Source organism: Cyprinus carpio, chromosome B3 (genome assembly GCF_018340385.1).
Source record: "Cyprinus carpio isolate SPL01 chromosome B3, ASM1834038v1, whole genome shotgun sequence".
NCBI lineage: Eukaryota > Metazoa > Chordata > Actinopteri > Cypriniformes > Cyprinidae > Cyprinus > Cyprinus carpio.
In genome coordinates this window covers 12,698,077-12,718,422 of record NC_056599.1, presented here as the reverse complement: position 1 = coordinate 12,718,422, position 20,346 = coordinate 12,698,077, and the positions used below count along the sequence as shown (strand labels likewise).

Sequence of the window (20,346 nt, the reverse complement as noted above, 5' to 3'; positions counted from 1 at the left end):
TTCAGATCCTTAAATGAGCTTAAAAACATATTTACTCCTTAAAACATATTTACTTCAGGTAATTGTTAATGCTTTGAGTCATTTCAAGGGCAGCCAAAATGATAATTTAAAATCAGTCAGAACTGTAGAAATAAGTCTTTATATTTACAAGTAAAGCTTTATACACTCCTTTAGGCTACTTGTTTTAATGTCTTTAAGTGGCATCAAGTCTTGCGTATAGACAGACAGACAGATAGACAGATAGATAGATATTTTTTTAAAGTTACTTCACAAACAGTAGAATTTATTTCCTAAATCGTGATTTCATCACGCACTTCTATTGTTATTTCAGGCGCAGGGTCGTTTAAATAAGAGCGATCGCACAGCAAACGGAAGGGAGATCAGAGTTGAGCGGGTTTAAATAATCGCTCACACGTGTGACAGCGGCGCTCGCGGTCCTCACGTCCTGTGCGTCCTCCGCGCGCATGACGTCACCGACGTCTCGAGCTGTTTGTTCTGGATTGTGGGAGAGAAAGAGCCCGCGCGCCCTCACAACAAAATAAAGAAGGTAAACAAACAAGCGACCTTTCCACTCACGCAAAGCGTTTATTTCTTATTGATTGTCCCGGCATGCGCCGCGTCGTTTCGTGCAGCGGTCAAGCGCGCTAGTCAGCGCTGAAATGATTGTACTGCTGCGCGCGGTGAAAGCGGCCTGTGTGTCGCCGAGTGCTAACGCTAGCAGCTAGGAAAGACTAACTTATTCGTGATAACGGCTCAGTTTGGGTATGCTTGCGTTCTTGGGCTGGTCGCTGTTGTGTTTTAGCGCCGCATTTCCCCGTGTACATCGCGTGTGCGTCAAAGAAAGCGGCTAACGAAGGGCTCTGAGCTTGTTTATTAGCATTAGGCCGTTGGCTGTCCAGTGCTAGCACAGGATCGCGTCCCTGCTCTGCGCAGCTTGACGCGAGGATCTCACGTTTCTCTGTGCGGGAATGCCGGAGGATTTGACGTACAATTGAACGAGAATAAGCGTACACTTTCCGCGCGGTCAGATTAATTAAGTCGGGTTCATGTGATCTGCGCTCGTTTCGAGCCTCTGACATTGACAGATGAGTATTAATCGCGGGCCGTGGTTGTTTCACGCTTTGGGGTGAGACTAGTGTGTGTTGTGATTGCACACACACACACACACACACACAGTGTGATACGTAACGTTACACGACGCCGGACAATTCCGTGTCATACACCGTTAGCACTGGTAGCGGGTGATGTTCGGAGGAAATGTGCAGCGCATTCCCCCACTTTTCATGACTATTACAGTGTCTCAGCCGCATTACATTTCCTTAACAAATGTTTTGAATGCATATGAGCTCATTTAATCGGACTGTAATGGTGTGGCCCTCGGTGTTTTAGCGACTTTGAGCATAAGGACTCGTCTGAGCTGCCCACGGTCGCCATTTTGTGTTGCTCCGCCGTGTAACGGAGAAACGCACAACCTTTAGCTTTTATTAAAAAAAATGTGCGAGAGGCAGTAGTCGTATTTGAGTTGTATCTTTCCGTTTCAAAGTCGCTAACATTACTATTCTTTATATTAAAGTGTATTTAGTCGCAGACGGCATCAGCTCGGAGCCCTGGTCAGCAGCGTTTAATAGCCTCGCTGCGCTTTCGGTTTGAGCTCAGAGTGAATCTTGTGATTTGTAGCAGAAATATCAGACGTGTGTCTGCTTGTGGACAGGTTTGGGTGTTCAGTGTGTTGAATACAGTCAGTAAACGCTGTCAGTTATTCACCTGAGCTTGTGTGCGAGGCAGGTCTCTGTATGTTTAATGTTAGTTATCTGAGCTGTTGAAGGACTGACAGGTTTCCCAGCTTTAAGTGATTGGTGATTGTGTTCAGCGGAGATTTAAGTCGCTTAGCAATTTTGCTCGCTTATTAAATATATCGTTATGTTGGCCTTCGAGGTGAATTAGTGTCAGGTACAATCGCGTTTAGCTCGTGAGTGTGAAATTGTATTAAGTCAGGCACGTGGGGCTTATATTACAGACAGGTTTGTGATTGACAGCTTTGACTGTGTGCTTTGTCAAAGCGTTTCTAGAGGGTTGTTGTTAGAGAACTGAAATGTTTCGATAACTTTTAAAACGCAACCCAGGTGAGTACACGATCGATCTGTTTTCCATCTTGCTCTCTGTGTAGGCAGTTTTAAGCAGTTCTGAGAGGATTTAGCTGTTTTTTCTTTAATCAGTTTTGATTGCAAAAAAAGTCACAGATTTTGTGTCAGTAATTTCTGGAGTTTTGTGGAAATTGCACTTAAGAAATTGATACCGTATTATGTGTGACGTACATTAGTCGTATGGTAAAAATGCAGAAAGCTGGTTTATTTTTATCTTAAATTCTTATATTTTTACAAATTATTTTATTAGTTATTTTTGTTCTTTTGCTTTTATTAAAAATGAAAACGTATAAGCAATTTATTAACTGTAGGACAAAATAGGGCTGGGAGATATGGCCAGAAATGTTATCACACATTTTCTTCCATATCGTACTACATATTTTATCATGATATTCATGTACCATTAATGCGAGGGAAATGCTTTCCACGTGTTTGTTAGCACTTGAGAATATATGTAAACATAACTCCAAGAAATATGTTACCTTTTAATTTATGGCCCCATGGAATGCGTTTTATTTTTACCTCAATTCTTCATTTTATTTATATATTTATTTATTCATTCATTGGATTCTGTTTTATGATTAATACTAATTTGTCATCAATAATGGTGTCTGATGAATTAATACAGATTTGAACAGTTAAGTCCATCTTGATATGTAATTAAATGAAAATATGGGCCTAACAATTTACAACACATTGCCTTTTACATTGCAGACCTAGGACAAAGATACAAATGAAATAGTGCTTTTAATTTTATTTTTTCAGATCCAGAATACTAAAGAAATTGAGTAATCAAATGTAAAATAAAACCCTTTATAGTCCTCCTCACTGTATGATTTAGCAGTGAGTGATTTAACCTTGTCTTTTGTTGTGTGATTAAAGATGAAGTAAATTTGAAATTGTGAAAACTGGAGGGACTGATTAAGTAATTTCATCAGCTTTGCTTCTTTTTACTTGTATTGATGAGTTCAGTGTGAAGAATCTAAACATTAAAGGGGGTCATATGATGTTGCTAAAAAGAACATTGTTGTGTATTTGGTGTAATGAAATGTTTATGCAGTTTAAGGTTAAAAAACATTATTTTCCACATACTGTATATTATTGTTGCTCCTCTATGCCCCGCCTTCTGAAACGCATCGATTTTTACAAGGCTTATCGCTCTGAAAAGCGAGGTGTGCTGTGATTGGCCGAATACCTCAAGCGTGTGACGGAAATGTTATGTCCCTTAACATATTGTAATGCTCTGTCCGGCCGGAGCGATGAGACATAAAACCCATTATAAACGTGATATAAACATGATTCCTCATCGTGTCCTCTTTTGGAAGGCCAAACAAAACGGTGAGATTTAGGAAGTAAAAAATGTAGGGAAAAAATATTTTATATAAAGATATAATGCTGATATGATGCTATAAAGAAAATTCCACCTATCAGAGAGTTGCTGTGAGCGAATCACGCCAAACGAGCACTGAGCTCTGCCCACTCTACATGACGCAATACGATCGATTTGCAAACATAAGAAAATATTCAAATATGCATATTTCATGTAATTTGCAAATTATTGTTTCTGAATAGGGCTAGGTAATATGGCCAAAAAATTATCACGATGATTTTTTTCATATCAGTCAATATCTGATGCATAAGTCAATATCGATAATTATCACAATAAGTTTCGAATCTTTATTTCATTTAAGTTTAAAGGCAGATTTTAGCTCCTAAGTGAAAGTTGTAGAAACCAGACCATTAGATTTGGTTTAAACTACTCTTTATTGTCAGAACATGACAAACAGTTTTCATATTTGTGAGTCCTTTGCACTTTTCTAGTTTTTTTTTTTCTTAATCAAAGAAATATCTTAATAGAAAAATTAATTTATTAGTTTTCTGCATGTTCTGATGACTGATATTGTTTCAAATTAAGAAACGGGTTTGTGTTTTGCCTAACTTTAATTCGATATGAATATCCCGTATTTCTGCCGTAATACCACGGTGCAGTTATTATTCCAACAGTAAATCCCTGGAAAATGTTGGCAGTTTGTAGATTGAAAAGCCTTCTGACTGTATCTTTTCACACAGTGTTTCTCCTGTTTGTCAGCGCTGTTTCATCTGCGTTCTTTGCTAAATTTAAGCACTTCAGTTCACACTGGATCTCACAGCGTTGTTAAGTCGTCGTGTGTAGTGCTGTTTCGTTCTGCTTTTGGTGCATACACTTTGCATGGAACGTTTATTGAACTTGTTACCGTTTTATCGTTGAAAATTAAATCACGATAATTGTCGTTACTATTTTATCACCCTGCCCTATTTCTACAAATAAAAACAACTTCAGATGGATAGTTTTGTTTCACAATTGTTTAATGAAAATCTCATTCTCAGTGGTTCATGGGATTGTAGTTCTTTCCCTCACGTAAGCCGTCAAGTACACAATCTTGTACCTTTGTCTTTTTGTCCAAATTTCAACTCCTTTACTTCAAATAAATCCCTAGAAAAAAATGTATGTAAACAAACACTTAGGAACCAGCAGTGCTGAAAAGTGGGCAGGCACTCATGCACTCTATGAACTATCTTGTTTTACTTTAGTGTTACTAACACACAGGTACTGTAACCTCTGTACCTTTCATACTCTGTGTACACACTCCTCAGGCAGAATAAAGTGCACAGAGATAGCAGGGCGGAGGTCAGGCCAGTGGCTGGAGGTTACACACAAACAGCGTTAGATATGTGTGTGCTAATGTACGCATGACTCGAGGTCAATGTCTTCAGACTGCTTATTTGTCGTTTGGTCGTAACTTCACAGGGCTCTTTCAGAGTGTAATTGAGCTGTTGTTGGGTGGAACGCCTCTCTGTGTGCATGTCTGGTTGTTTTCCCCTCTTCACAGTTTTTGTTGCCATAGCAACTCCATCATCGGCCTCGTTTAGGATGTGACCTCTGAATGGGAGAGCAAGAGTGAATGGATAGCAGACCAGATAAACAGAAATGTTCTTGTATCTGTTCTTTGTTCCAGTACAGGGCTTCAAACTAACATTTGAGGGCAGTGGCGCGAGTCACAAAATTACTGTTGATTTGCATTAATACGAGCAGTTACTCATAATGTTACATGTTTATTTCTTGGTAAGACACATTTGACAGCAAAGCACTGAGCTTGAGTTGATGCATAAAAAATTTACTTATTAACAACAGTAACATGCAACATTTTTATATAGAAAATTAATATAGGTTATTCTATTCGCATTAAATGTACAATTATTATTAGGCCTATATGCAACTGACTGATAACTGCAGTGATGATAAAAGGAACACTGTGTGTTTGTTGCAAATTCAAGAAAAGTTTATTTTTCAAGCAAGTTTGTGATGTTTCTTACTTCAAGTGCAGAACTCTGACAAAATCTGATTTCTTGATGATTTGATATTTTATAATAGTGATTTTATAACTGTGATTTTGTACTTTCAAAATGTAAAGGAAAAAGTAGAAATAAATGACTGCTGCCATCTAGGGGTGTGCGATACTTCGATTTTTGATCATGGACGATAAAAATGTCTCCATGCAGGGCTCTGGAGTGCGACCTAATTTCTCAATGGTGTGAATAAAAAAAAATCAACCAACCATTTGAGGGGAAAAAAAAAAGTCTCCGCCACTCTGAAAGTCTCCCTGTGGTTCAGCAACAGACACTAGAGCCTTGCATTTCAGCCCGAGCCCGACAGACCCAAACTTTTTTAAGCCCCTCGAGCTGGGCTTCGGGATAATTTTCACTTTGTAGTTCAGACGCGGGCCGGGCCTCCCACCTGTTTTAGACTTCTCCTTACTTTTATATTTTAGACATCCATCAATTAGTGATTGAAAAACATAGGGGTGTAACGATTCATCGATATGGATCGATACGATGTCTGACGATACGATGCATCGATGCCACACGTAAAATATCGATATCTGTAGTATAAATAGGCACCTTATTTGGCACTGTCCACATTTTCACATAATGTCTGTCTATGCATTACTGCCAACGCGTGCATTCTCACTCAAACTCGCGTATCAGGACTCTATATAAGGACTGCCCTTGCCCGAAGGCACAAGGTGAAGCATAAAAGACGCTCGGGATTGTTGGTGGAACAGTAGAGCGCTGTGTGAGAAGTTTTCAGCGCACACATCTGAAGCGCGCGCACTCACCCAGACAGCCGCGTCTAAACCGCGCGAATACTAAATCGAGCTCTCTTCCACTTTTTTATGCATGGATGTATAAATACAGACAAAATTAAATCAAAATGCGCATTTTGACGAATATCCTAGTAAACACAGTTGTTAGGCATATGTCTTAACGTAAACAGTTCAGAAAGAAAAGGCGTGTGTATCAGTATATTAAATCCGTGCTTCGTTCTTAAAGTGAAAGCAAACTAATAAAAAATCTAATGCTGTCAAAGTGCTCACTGCTCCTGACTAAATAACCGTTATAACATCAGAAATGATTCATCTATATTTAATTTATAGAGTGAAGACTGTGCAGTTATTTTACATTTGATTAGCCTTTTACATTTCTGTAGCGTACCTGAAAATTTATTTTTTTACTGAGCTGAAAAGCGCTGTTTATTGAACTTGTGTCTTTGTTGTATTGTAGTTATTTTCTGCTATTGCTTGTAATTTGGTTATCTGTAGAAAATATTATTATCACTGAGCCCATAGTAGCAGCCAGAATTGTTTTTCCAATTGTTTATTTTCTTTATTATTAATTATTTTAAAATGTGTAGTGTTTTTTTTTTTTTTTTTTGTTGTGAATGTTCAGGTTGAGGTTGTGAATTTTTAGTATTAATGTTCTTGTTATATATTTTGGTTGCATTTGTGAGTTAATAAAAATGTAGATGGTTGTTTAAAATAGATGTAAAATATCAAAATATCGATCGATATACTCCTGAATCGAATCGTAATCGTATCATAGAATTTTTTGAGGTATCGGAAAATATCGTATCGCTGGGTAAGAGAATCGATATCATATCGTATCGTGACGAACCATCCGATTTACACCCCTAGAAAAAAAATTGCCGCGCTGGTGGAAACAACACAAGACTGTGCTACCGCGACTGTCAAGAGCGGCTCGACGGTGTTTAGTGTCCCGCAGCACAGCTGAACAGTTCTGCATTCAAATACACACAATTGGCTCAAGCATCCCGCAAAGCACCTGCAAAAGTAAATACCATAAATGTGTCAGGGGGAAATAGTAAGGAGATATTTGAATTATTTACTAGCCCTAACATACGCCATGTCAAAATGCATGTCTGTGCAAGTATCCTTGTAAACACAGTTGCTTATGGTTTCACAGCAGTTTAATGTTCCTGAGGCTTTATGTGTCATGAATGTTGATCAAACAACAAAACAAATAAAATCACTTTTGTAGTTTCAACACAGATTTATTAGATTTAATTTATACAGTGAAGACTATGCAGTGTTGTTTTACATTTGATTATTCAATTTCTGTACCTGAATACTATTAGACTTACCTGAAAAAGATAAAGCACTGTTTATTTCATTTGTATCTTTGTTCTATTATATTTATCTACGCTTGTAATTTATTTATTTTCTTTGCTGATTTACTCGCCTACTACATCACCCCAATCATTGATAATCTTTTTCTAAATAGAGCTTTTCATGTCATCTGGTGTTTTTTTTTTCTCTCCATATCGCAATATATATCGCAGAAAAACAAAATATCGCAATGTGAGTTTTTTCCAATGTCACGCAGCCCTATTAAAAATAACAAAATGCAAATTACAAACAAGGACAGGGAAGATACAAATGAAACAAACTGCTGCTAATTTCTTTTTTTTTTCTTCAGGTATTGTAGGTCTGTTTAACAGCAGCATTCATCATAGTCTGAAGTCTTGCATTTATACTTTCAGAACAAAAGATGCCCTCTGTAATCTAAAATCTTGCAGCGCTGCTGTGAAAGACATCAAGCTACTGTCAGTTAAATCATGTATCAGTACTGTGCTAGTGCTTTTAAAATGAGTGGAGGCTTCAAACAAGTCACTCACATCTGTCTCTTTCTCTGTCTGTCTCCAGTAGCGTGATCGGCGTAATCTGTGTCTGAGCCGGTGACTTCTCTCTGGACGGCGTGAAAGCAGCTCTTCTGCTGAGTGCTCTTGGAGAAGATGTGTGCGCTCAGATAAGAGACTCTTCACACAAGAGACAAAAAAGTGAGTCAATAACCTGACAGCACCTTCCATTCAGACCTGTCGTAATTCCTGAGGAGTAATAAAAGCATAATGTCTAAATAATAGCTGCCAAATAGGCTAACAGCTTTATGAAAAGTGGCAGTGATTTGTGTCTGTCAGATCACTTCCTTGTAGTCAGAACATTGTTTTACAGCAAAAAAAATATTTTTACTTTAATACTTTAAGTGGCAGTACTTCAAAATGTGTTGATTGTGTTTTTTCCAGGGTTACCACAAGAAAAAACTAATATGCTAATGAATTATAATTAATTTTATTAATTTATTAACACACACACACACACACACACACATATACACACATAGGGTTACACATACATATACACATATATATATATATATAACAATTGCAGTAAGGTCCATTTATTTTACTTTACAAGTCAATGTAATTTTTTGTTTGTTTTGTTTTAATTTTTTGTTTGTTTTAAAAACTATTGTTTTTATTTATCGTTGTTGTTGTTGTTATGCATTTATTTGTCATCACATCAAACCTAAAGATCTTCACAATGTTGATTTGTTTCCTAAGTTTAAGATACCACAACAAAAATGAATATGCTAATGAGGCCTCTTTTTTATTAATAAGTTAAATATGTTAAAACAGGTGGCAGTAAAGTAAAAAATGCACAAATAATGATTAGAAATGAAACATTAATTATTAATGTAACTTATTTTTATTAGAAAGTTATATTAAAACAATTGCTGTAATGTAAAAATAATGAAAAATAAAACACATTATTAAAATAATAATTACTTAAATGTGTTTTAGTTTTTGTTTTTATTATTATTGCTGGTTGTTGTTGTTGTTGTTGTGCATGCTTTTATGTGGCCGTCATCACATCAAGCCTTAAGATCTCATTTGTTTGTGACTGTCACTTAAAGGATTGTTTACGTATTTGTGACTAAAGCATGTGGCGAAGGCAGAAAATGATTATGGCTTGTCTTAGATGATAGTCTAGATTTCAATGCTAGCTGGCCAACACAAAGAAATACAGTCTGAAAGTGGGAATAATGCATGTAATGGGACATTTACCTTGAACTAGTAATACTGTAGAAAAACTGGTATGGGAAGTTGCTTTTAGTTTAACTCTCGTCTTTATTAAAAGTCCAGGTAATTCTGATATTCCCACTGTACTTTATATAGAACAATAGATTTTTGTACAGAAGTGCAAACTTTATAATATGAGGGAACTTTTCCCCAACCTTCAGGGGTTTCTGGCCTTGTTACGCTCCGCATCCTTCTGAAGAATCCCTGCTTTAGAAACGTGTAGCAGAAGTTTATTTTTAAACACTGTCCCTGATCTTTTCAGTCTGATCATCTTAATGATTGTGATTTGCATTTCAATGTGGATTTTTTTTTTTTTTTTTTTTTTTGTCCTACAATGACAAAGAGATTCTTTTAGAAGTTAAGAACTTTTTTTTTTTAACTGACAGTAAATGTGCTGGTCTTTTTGTGAGCAGATTTGGAGAAAACACTGTGCTGATATTTTAAAAGGGTACAAAATGGTTGTGAATTTTTTTTTTTTCACTAATTTTAGCAATAGTAGACTAACAGTAGTGGAAAAAAATTAACAATGAATTAAGAAGCTACAGCATGTGGGGACTGACTCTTAAATGGCAAACTTTGTGCATGCCAGACTCTTACTTTAGGACAGTGAAAGAGATCATTTGAAAATAAAGCTGTTGATCAGTTTCTCAGTGTGTAATGAGGATCAGTGGTATGTTTGCAGTGTTTGTTTCATGCACAGCAGTTCTTCAGTTTCCACCTTTGCTAAAATCCTTTGATCCTCCTCTTGTTCTGGAGGTTTTAATCGGTTTGGTTTGTGTGTCCTCTGTTAACTTAAGTCTACTTTTAAAGTATGTATGGCAAATAAAAATAGTGCAGTTACCAGTACAAAAGTAATCGTGCATCACTCAGACACTCTTGCTGTTGTTTTAGGCTGATGATCTCTAGTTTAATGCACAAAGTGAACCTTAGAAACAGCATACGCTCATGCTATGGATGTGTGCATCATAAAACATACACTACCTTTCAAACATTAAGGGTCTGTGTTTTTATTTTTTTTTTTTCAGACATTTTTGTTTTTTTTCAAATATGCATTTAATTGATAGAGTAACAGTGAAAACATTAATAATGTTACAAAAGATTTTTATTTCAAATAAATGCTGTTCTTTTGGACTTTATATTTAATAAAGTATTTGGAGTTTCCACAAAAACAAAGCAGCACAACTGTTTTCAACAAAAAAAAATAATAATAAATAAAGCTTTTAAAAATTAGCTTTTCTTCACAGGATTAAATTACATTTTATACATTTTTTTTTTTGTTTGTTTTACATGTATTCAATTAGAAAATGGGTTATGTAAAATTGTAATAGGATTTCACAATATTACTGTTTTTACTGTGTTTTTGATCAAGTGAGTGCAGCCTTGGTGAGCAAAAGAGATGTCTTTTAAAAAATATAAAAAATGTTACCAACCCCATTTCAAATCAGTGCTATCTTAAATTGTGTTTAAGCACACTAAAACAGTCTTTTTCAGGCTGCTCAAGCTAATGCACATAAGAGCAAAAGAAAATTGGCTCTTAACAGTAAGGTGTGACTTTTATATTGAGCATTGTGATTTCTCATGTTCATAGATGTATGAGGGGAACAATTCTGCATTCTACAGTCTTCCATATTGAAGGTGCACCAAGCACTGCACACATTTTTAGCTGGGCTTTGGGGCAGTGTTTGTTTGTATCTGCGGCAAAAATAGTTATCTTGTTTCTGCCCTTTTGAAGATGATCTGTGTCCTCCAGACAGGGTTTCTGCTTAAAGTCTTAAATTGTACAGTAAAGTCTTAATTATGATTTCAAAAGGTTTTAAATTTGGGGACGGAAAGACCAGAATTGCGATATGGTTGAATGTGACGATTTAATTTTAAAAGGCTATGATTTCATTAAATAAACACGAGTGCTGCAGGCTCAAAGTCCGGTGCTGCTGCTTTGTGTTCTGCCGTTACTGGGGAAACCGTTATATTTCTACCTAATGCTCCCCCTGCTGGCAGAGAATAAATGAGCATTAACAATAAAACTGTTCACGCAGAGCCTTAAATGTGAACTGGTGGATCAATAAGAAGACGATGCATTATAAAAAGCTAAACAGTATAGGGGTGTGTGATATGTATGCAATATCATAATTGTTGCTTTAACGATGTGCGATTTGATATTATCAAGTACATCATGAAAAGCAAACAAAACAGTGCACTCATACAGGTGAAGTCTAGTAAGTTAACAGGTTAAACTAGTGCTCCAACGCATTTAGAAAGTTCTTTCACTGCATGAATCAAGTCTATTAAAATGCATTTAAAATGATCACATAAATCAAGATATGGTGAAGAAAATGTATATATTTATATCATTTCGTATAGTTAATATCAAACGAAGAGTGCCATATTTTTCTCTAAAGTCAGCATAATTACAAATGTGATTTAGATTTTATACAACAGTTCAGTAAACAAGAAGTTAATATTAAGAGACTTACGTTTTAGACACCACTGCACTTATTCGCGTCTCTGAGCAACATGGTGTTTCGTTCCTGAATGAATCAACAGTTTAAATGATTCGGTTCAGTCGCAATGACTCACTTATTAACAGTGACTTCTGTCACCTACTTGCAGTTTTAATTTCACATTTAAAGTACCTTTTAATTTTTTTTAAATAATTTTAAACATCAGCTTTCAACGTTTTATTTAAAATATCAAAACATTATTTAGCTATGCATTTGTAACTGCAGGTTAAAGTATTCCATGTCCCTCTGAGCTAAATTAAACAGTACGCAAATGCATCTAAATGCCACTTCAGATGCAGCTTCTGTGTTTCCTCTGAATTGCAAAGATAATTTTGTTGATAGTGATTTCATTTGCTTGGTAACTGCCCAAATGCAAGAATTTGTCTCAAAAGATGGTGCACACTTTTAGAAAAAATGGCTTAAAGGTAAAATTTCTCAAAACTTATTGGAAGAGATTAATTTCCATCACTACTGTGAACTGACCACACAGAATATGAAGAATATAAAAAAATTCAGGAGTCAGCTGTCCATGTTAATCCTTAAGCAACCCTCTACGGACACCTTGGCAATTGAATCGCCATTGGCTAGTAAATGTTTGCGTTTACTTGCCAGAGGCAAATGTGTGTGTGTATATACAGTAAAAAGTTTGGAAACATTACATGTTTTTGGAGTCAGCCTGCATTTTTATTTGTCAAAAATACATGTTAATTATTAAGCTTAAAATACCCTCTATTTGGACACTTTAAAAAAAATAATTTATGCACGGCTGAATTTTCAGCATTACTCGCCATTGGTAACATACAGTCTATCACATGATGCATGTAGAAATCATTCTAATATTCTGATTTATTATGAGTGTTGGAAACAGTTCTGCTGTCTAATTATTTGATGAATAAAAGGTTTAAAAAGAACTGCATTTATTCAAAATAAAAACAAATTCTAATAATATATATTTTAATAATATATTTTCTTTACTATCACTTTTTGTGTGCTGAATGTGTGAATTTTATAATAAAAAGATAGAAAAAAAATTACTGACCCCAAATTATGACCATAGTGTATATATTATATTAATATAAAAATATATCTTTTTTTATTTTTTTATCAGCAAAGTATCCTAAAAAAGTATCACATGTTTGTTTGTAAAATGGCAACTTTGATAAGAATTTTTAAATAAAGGATCTGAAAGTAAACATTCACTTTGCATCACATCAGATAATTTCAGTATAATAAATTTAAAAAAAATTATTTTAAATAATGATATATCAAATATTACAGTTTTTTTCTGTATTTTTATTTAATGATAGAGCAGAAATTTAGTAATTGGAATGTTTAAAACTTGATATGTCATGTTTGAATGCATATTAGTAACATCACAGTCAAACATTATTATTTAATGATAGAAATTTAGTAATTGGAATTAAAACTTGATATTCATGTTTGAATGCATATTAGTTATTTTAACTGAACATTGTAACTGGACTGGTGCTGCTTTTTTGGTCATTCAGTGTTTCTGTTCAGTGTTTCTGTTTCTGGGAAAAAACTAACAAAAATACTGATAAGATGATGATGATACAAATTCTACTAATAAGAACTATAAAACGCACTAAGGATTACTAAGGATTAATGAGCTGCTGGATTCATGAATATTAATCAGGTTTTGTGCGTTTGCGCGAACTGCTTTACTGAAATCAATACAGGGACGATAATAGGTGAGTGCCAGCCAATGAGATTGCCGTTTGCGCATTAGTTCCGCCTACTACCGGAAAACCCGGCAGTTCTTAAAAGCTGAAAAATTCCAAAGGAATGCTGTTATTTTGACAGTAAATTACAACAAAGAATATCGTTTACATGTAGCGTGTCAATTCTCTCGCTCTCTCTTTCTCTGCGTGTGTGTGAGACAAAGCGACGTCAAGCCGTGAGCTTCCACAATAGAGTTTACGGTACGTCAAATCCAGGTGCATTGCACATCCATTGAGATGAACTGAAAAATATCACAAATCGCTTGATGGAGAGTGAAACTCTGTGCTAAATGTATTCTTAGTCTCCAACTCACACACTGGCGAGTAAAATCTGAGAATTTATTAGCTATTGGCTAATATTAGACATAATTTAGTCGCCGAGAGTGAAGATGTAGCTGCATATGCGAGTGATTTACTCACAATGTTGAGGGTTGTCCTTAAGATATAGGCACAATAACACACTCAGCAAAATAGTCTAATTATTGTTATCGATAAAATCCCAGAAATTTTTCGAGATCTTTTTTTGTCAATTCACACACCCCTAATTTATTTAATTTATATAACAAATTATTGATAGTAAATTGTTTAAATTAATACTTTTGACTCATCCATTTTCTTAAAAATGGTTTAAAGGCGGAAATGTAAAGTTTATAATTTTATAAAGCTTTTTTTGTGAAAACCTGTATCTGGACTGTAAATTATGCTTTTTACAGTAATTTTACAGTTTAATATGGTCCTATAGACATTGCCTTACCCCGCTCATATGGTATTCATTTTATTTGTGCAGGTCTTTAAAAATCCTGCAGAAACCCTGTCCAGAGAACATGTCTACTGCTGTGAGTGTGTTCACGTCGAGTGTTTGCAGTGCTGCGGCTGTATGACAGGAGACAGAGGGGGGTCAAGGTGTCTGTTGGCGCTCTTGTGTGCCAGCGTATGGCTACTGTGTCATCGCAGGGCACATCGCCCCAAACGACAGATGGGAGGGGTTCTGTCCCGTGTGCCACGGGAGGCTTACGTTTGGAGCAGATGGAGAGAGGAGAGCTCTTTTTGTGTGTGTGTGTGGGTCCTCTTCATTTCACTCAATGGGTTACATGAAAGCCTTTCATTGTTCTGTTTTTTGTCTGTCCTGTACTTCCCTCTTTTCTTCATGGGCTCACTCTCACCTGCTCTAGCCTTTGTACTCCTCCCTGATGCAGGCAAACACACACACACACACACACACACACGCACAGAGCAGATTACTTGTCCCTGTTCTCTCCAGCCAGGTCCCTGTTGGCTCGGGCTTCTCAAACGTTCAGATGATTAATGGGCTCAGAATCTGAAGGCGCTCACCGCCGCCGCCTCATCCATTCCTCCCATCCCCCTGCTTCTCCTCTTTCTCCCCCAAACCCATCTATGTTTGATTGCAGGATCTCTCACACACACACAGAGCCACCAAATGCTGGTGAGGGTCGTCCCAGCCTCTCAGAGTTGTGCTTTGTCACTCGGGCAGCTGCTGTATTGTCTCGGGCGGTGTTGGGGAAGGCATGTGCTCTCCGGGTGGAGGGATTGCCGCGGTTTGGCCAGGCTGTGGCGCGCTGCTTCAGAGTGCTTCCTGACAGAATGTGAAATTGGAGGATGTCTCTTCCTCCCCCCAGCCATATATACACAGCCCGAAGACACAGAAAACACAGATCTCATGCACACACACTTAAAGGAGTGGTGGAGTCCAGTGATGGGGCAGTAAAAGTGAGTGCAGATGGTCAGGCCTGGATAGAGGTTTACCTGGAATGTGAGCGGTTGAGGTCAAAGGTCAGAGTTCCTGTCCCCTCTGGCAGACAGGAAGCACTGTTTGTACAAGTCTTGGTTTACTTATAAGGGCCAAATGTACCTCATGTGAAATATCTTGAAAACTGACTTGTTTATATTTTTCATAAAAACGTGCACAACTGTTTTCAGCATTGATACTGAATGTTTCACGAGCAGCAAATCAGCATGTTTGAAATGATTTCTAAAGGATCACGTGACACTGAATATTGGAGTACTTATGCTGAAATTTCAGCTTTGCATCACAGGAAAAAATTACTTCTTAAAGTATATTCAAATAAGCAGTTATTATAAATTGTAATATTTCACAATATTACTGTAGATTTGATCAAATAAATGCAGCCTTGGTGAGCATAAGAGACTTCTTTTTTAAAAAAAACCACACCACGCTGAAACCTCTGCATGATGTGAATAGTAGTGTTATCCAGTTTGAACCCCTTAACCGTAAGTATGAGTAATGATGTTTGCTTTAGCAAGCACTGGTAATTAGCGCTTAAAGACTTAAGGTGGTTGGAACTGTGGCACAGTGGTTTAATGCATGTAGTATAATGTTGAGCTATGCATGTGTTGTGAGTTTGAACCTGGCTTATTACTTTCCCTTTCTGTACTAAACCTATGAATAAAAGCAACAATTGGCATAGAGGTTAACAGTGTTTTTGTCTCTGTGTTTGAGCAGTGAAGGTTTGGGTTTATAAAGAGGTGGATGAGCTTACACTGGATTTTCCACGTCACATCTGTTCATCGACATTGTATCTGCTGTTGTGACCTCATCTCTGTAGAGATCTGTCACTCTCACATGGCCCAGCACGACGCCCGCTTTTATTCTCACTGGCACTCAATACGTGATAATTGCTCGTTAGCTTGTAATGTAAATCCCTCTCCCTTTTGGGTTGGAATGATTGTTTACAAGTGTCCTTTAATGAGACAGAATCAAATCTACATGGACCTTAGAGGAGGAACCGTATTTAATTTGACTGCAACGAGGCTTTGAGGGATGGATGCACAGCCTGTTATTGAGGTCTTTAGGCCACGGCTAATTTTTTTTATTTTTTTTAATATGTTGAAGAATAATTTGCATGCATAAATTTTCTAAAGTCCCTGTGAGGAATTTCTCTACTCTGTTGGACAAAAATGGCCCTTTAAATAATTTCAGAGCAAATAGGCAAGTATTAAAGCATAGGTTTATACTATAATATTGAAGCAAACATTTATAAGATAAATACTGAGATTTAACTCTTAATCTGTAAACCCTAGATGTAAATAATTCAACTGCAGAATTGAGAGTGTTTAGCTTTCACAGTTTCTGGAGCGTCTCATTTATTTTGGTGTCATCTTTTTTTTTTTTCACTCCATGCCCTTTTTGCCAGTTACAGCAGCTAACAAACCATCGCTCTTCTGTTTCTCTCTCTCTCCCAACATTTTCCCCTCCTCTGTGTGCTGGCTGTCGGTGTTTGTAACTGGGTGGTCCTAAACTGAAAGTAAAAGAGAGTGAGGTAAAAGTGGCAGAGAAGGCGGGAGGATGGGAGGAAATTAGCCTGAGTCATGATGATGATGATGAGGTGTGTGTGGACAGATGGTGGGCTGATGCCATCGGGGGAGGAGACAGTCGATGTAGACAGCAGGTCTTTAGGGGGGAATGAGAGGTCGTCCTACTCTGTCACACAAACATTAATGTGTAATTCTGTGCTTAAAGGGATAGTTCACCCATAAATTAAAATTGCCATCATTTACTCAAGTCATTCCAAACTCCCAATTTTCCTTACAGTAGAAGCCTACTGGTCACTGTCAAGCTCCCACTGTATAGTAGTCATGTATAGACATATTCCAAGTTTTCTGGGGTTATACAACAGGGTAATACTTTACAAAAAGATCTAATTTGTTAACATTGTTTAATGTATTATCTCAAATCAGCTATCAGTTATCTATATGTTTTATTAATCTTTGTTAATGTTACTTAAGGCTGGCCCACACTTTTTTTAAATATTCAAAATGTGAGAGACCACAAACATAACGATAAAACAAAAAATCATAGACCGAATTTGTTCCTATAGTGTGTGGAGTTGCTGCAATGTGAACTTTAAATGTTACAGCTAGGGATGCAGCGATACCATTTTTTTTTCAGAATCGATCTGCTGATACTGATACCAGTGCAGGTTTTTTTAATCAGTGTAGAATTTCTATGCTTCTGTGTTGACCTGATTAACACTCTTCTGTGTGCTAAACACTATCTGCTAAATGTAGATTAACTTTATTTGAATGAGAAATGAGAAAATATGTAATCATAATCTATGAAAAATACTATTATTAAAATAGATGAGTGGATAATTCAGCAGCAAAAGTTACTCTAGGAAAATCATGGGTGCACAATTAGGGCTGTGACGTTAACCACATAACCGCGGTAATGAGATGCTGACCGCAGTGTTGAGGTCATCACCGCACTTTTTTTTGCAAGGTATTTTTAGGAGGAACCGTGGGCAATGACCAGATTTCTTGCGGAACTGGATTAAATTCCCGAATAAAACACAGTAGTGGTCGGTAACTCTGGTGTAATTTTTAACGGGCAGTCTAACAATATCACGTTCCCGACGTCCTTTCAGAACAGCCCATCTGCACTTTACTCACTCTTATCGACCACCGGTACAGCCTGCGCTCAGGACTGTTATGCACACACTGCATGCGTGGACCAGTGCTTTCTGTGTCATGTATTTTATTTGCGGGGTCACTCTGTGCGCACAGCATGTGCATAACGGTCCTCAGAGCAGGCTAACCTGTGGTAAATATACGGCCCTCAGACAGAACAGGCAGGTTGTCAATGAGTGGCAGAGCAGAATAAGGATGGCAAAGCAAAGTGTGGATGCGCTTTCCTTGAAGGACGTTCAACTTGGGCTGGAAAATGGTCAGTTTACTGCTGAGAAACCCACGTCAGGCAAGTCTGACTCAGGATATGTTAAATCGTTCGGTTAAACGAATGTTAAACGAATTTTGTAATTTGACAAGACCAATAAAAATAACAAATAGGCTACAATTTTTGTACAACCTACATTTTTTTTTTTTCTTTTTTCTCTGCGACACTTTCCTATTGTGTTGACAGCAAAATGTAAAACTAATTTGATTCTGGACAAGACAAATAAAATAACAAATATAATTTTTGTGCAGACTACATTTTTGCGTGATAAACCGCCAAACCACATGATTTGTTGCTTCTTCACCGCGGTAAGAAAAAAAATCCCATACCGTCACAGCCCTATGCACAATAATTTTATAAAATCTAAACATTTAGTGAAACAACATTATTTAGTGGGGAACAAATCGGTCTCCTCTGACCGATACCCGATTTGGCAGAAAATGTCAGTTTCAGAGCCGACACCGATACTGAGTATTGGATTGATGCATCCCTAGTTACAGCGCGAGCTGGAGGTGAGTAATGTTAATGTGTACTGTCAGCTCACTTTCTGATTGGAAATAATTTTGTTCCACGTGAAAATCTACAGAGTGTGTGCGTTTGCCCCCCACACAACAGGATTTCTGATCGTAAATATTCAACATGTTGCCCCGACCTTCTTCCGAGCAGATTCGATCACTCTTAACACACCCCACACCACAGGAAAATCTGATAAGGTCATCTGTAGAACCATCAAGATAATCAGGACTTTACCTAGTATCGGCCCGAAAACAGTCCAATTATCTTTTAAAATTAGTGCCATCTAATCGAATATTTGAGAATAATAAGATTAACAGTTGGTGGTTCCCATTGACTTCATAGTAGGGAAAAAATATACTATGGAAGTCACTGTCAACCACCAACTGTTTGATTACCAGCAATCTTCAAAATATCTTGTTCAACATTAGAAAGCAATTTTTTGCAACGACATAAAGGTAAGTAAATGATGACAAAATTTTAATTTTTGGGTGAACTATTCCTTTAATATTTACATGACTATTAATAAATGCTGAATAAGTATTGCTAATTTGTTGTTAATGTTAATTGATGTAGTTAAATAATGTTAACAAATGAAACCTTATTGTAAAGTGTTGCAGACAAAAGCTTTGTGTGATAAACAGGTTAAAAATTAAGTTGTAACTCTGAAAATGTTCTCATATTATTTTCACACTCCCAAGATTAGACTTCAGTGACCTCAATGACCATTGCTTCCCGTCTATCTCTTTTTTTTGAATATGCGAACGAGTGCAAATGAGAGCTGTGGGGGGAAAAAAAAGATTTTTAGTGAGCAATGACTTCTGGTTTTTACTGGCAAATCTTCTGTATGGCTACTGGCAACTTGTATTATAACACATGAGTCATGTGGACTACTTTTACAGTGCTTTTCCATGTTCCACGGAAGAAGTCATTTAGACCTGAGGACGGACGGATGTTTGGAAAAGCATGAGGATGAGTGATGACACCGTTTGCATTTTGGGTGAACTAAAGCGTGCTGGCTGAAACCACTCCGCTGCAGACTCAACACGAAGAGTCCTAAAATAAAACACATACTCATAATTTCCACACCAAACTTGAGGCCGTGTGTATCAAAGTCTGTTGAGAACACATGCAAAAATCTTCCCACAGATAACGCTACTGAAATCGACATCCTCTCACACTAAGCAGGCAGTGTCCAAGGAGTATTTGTGTCAATCTCTCATGTGTTTTATGGAGGTGGATCCCTGTTTTGTCCTCTAATTCACCCTCCCATGGGTCCACTTACTCACTGTTTCCATCTACTCCTCTTCCTTTGTAAACCTTCCCGTCCAAAGAGCGTCTCGAACATCCGTGTGGTTTGGCACGGAGGGCAGTTCTTATGCTCTGGTTGGGCAGCCCCACTGTGGCTTGTTTTTTTTATATTTGTGCCGGTGCAGTCTAGACATGTGTGAATGTGTGCGGCGTGTGGAGAGACAGCAGA

General features: G+C 37.1%; 1 long non-coding RNA gene across 1 annotated transcript; it reads left to right on the top strand.

Annotated features, from left to right (window-relative positions):
- Positions 1-378: 378 nt before the first annotated feature.
- Positions 379-15,674, top strand: LOC122136488. Its single transcript, XR_006154169.1, has 3 exons — positions 379-547; positions 8,186-8,319; positions 14,430-15,674. It is a non-coding gene; the product is annotated as an uncharacterized LOC122136488 (long non-coding RNA).
- The last annotated feature ends 4,672 nt before the right edge of the window (positions 15,675-20,346 follow it).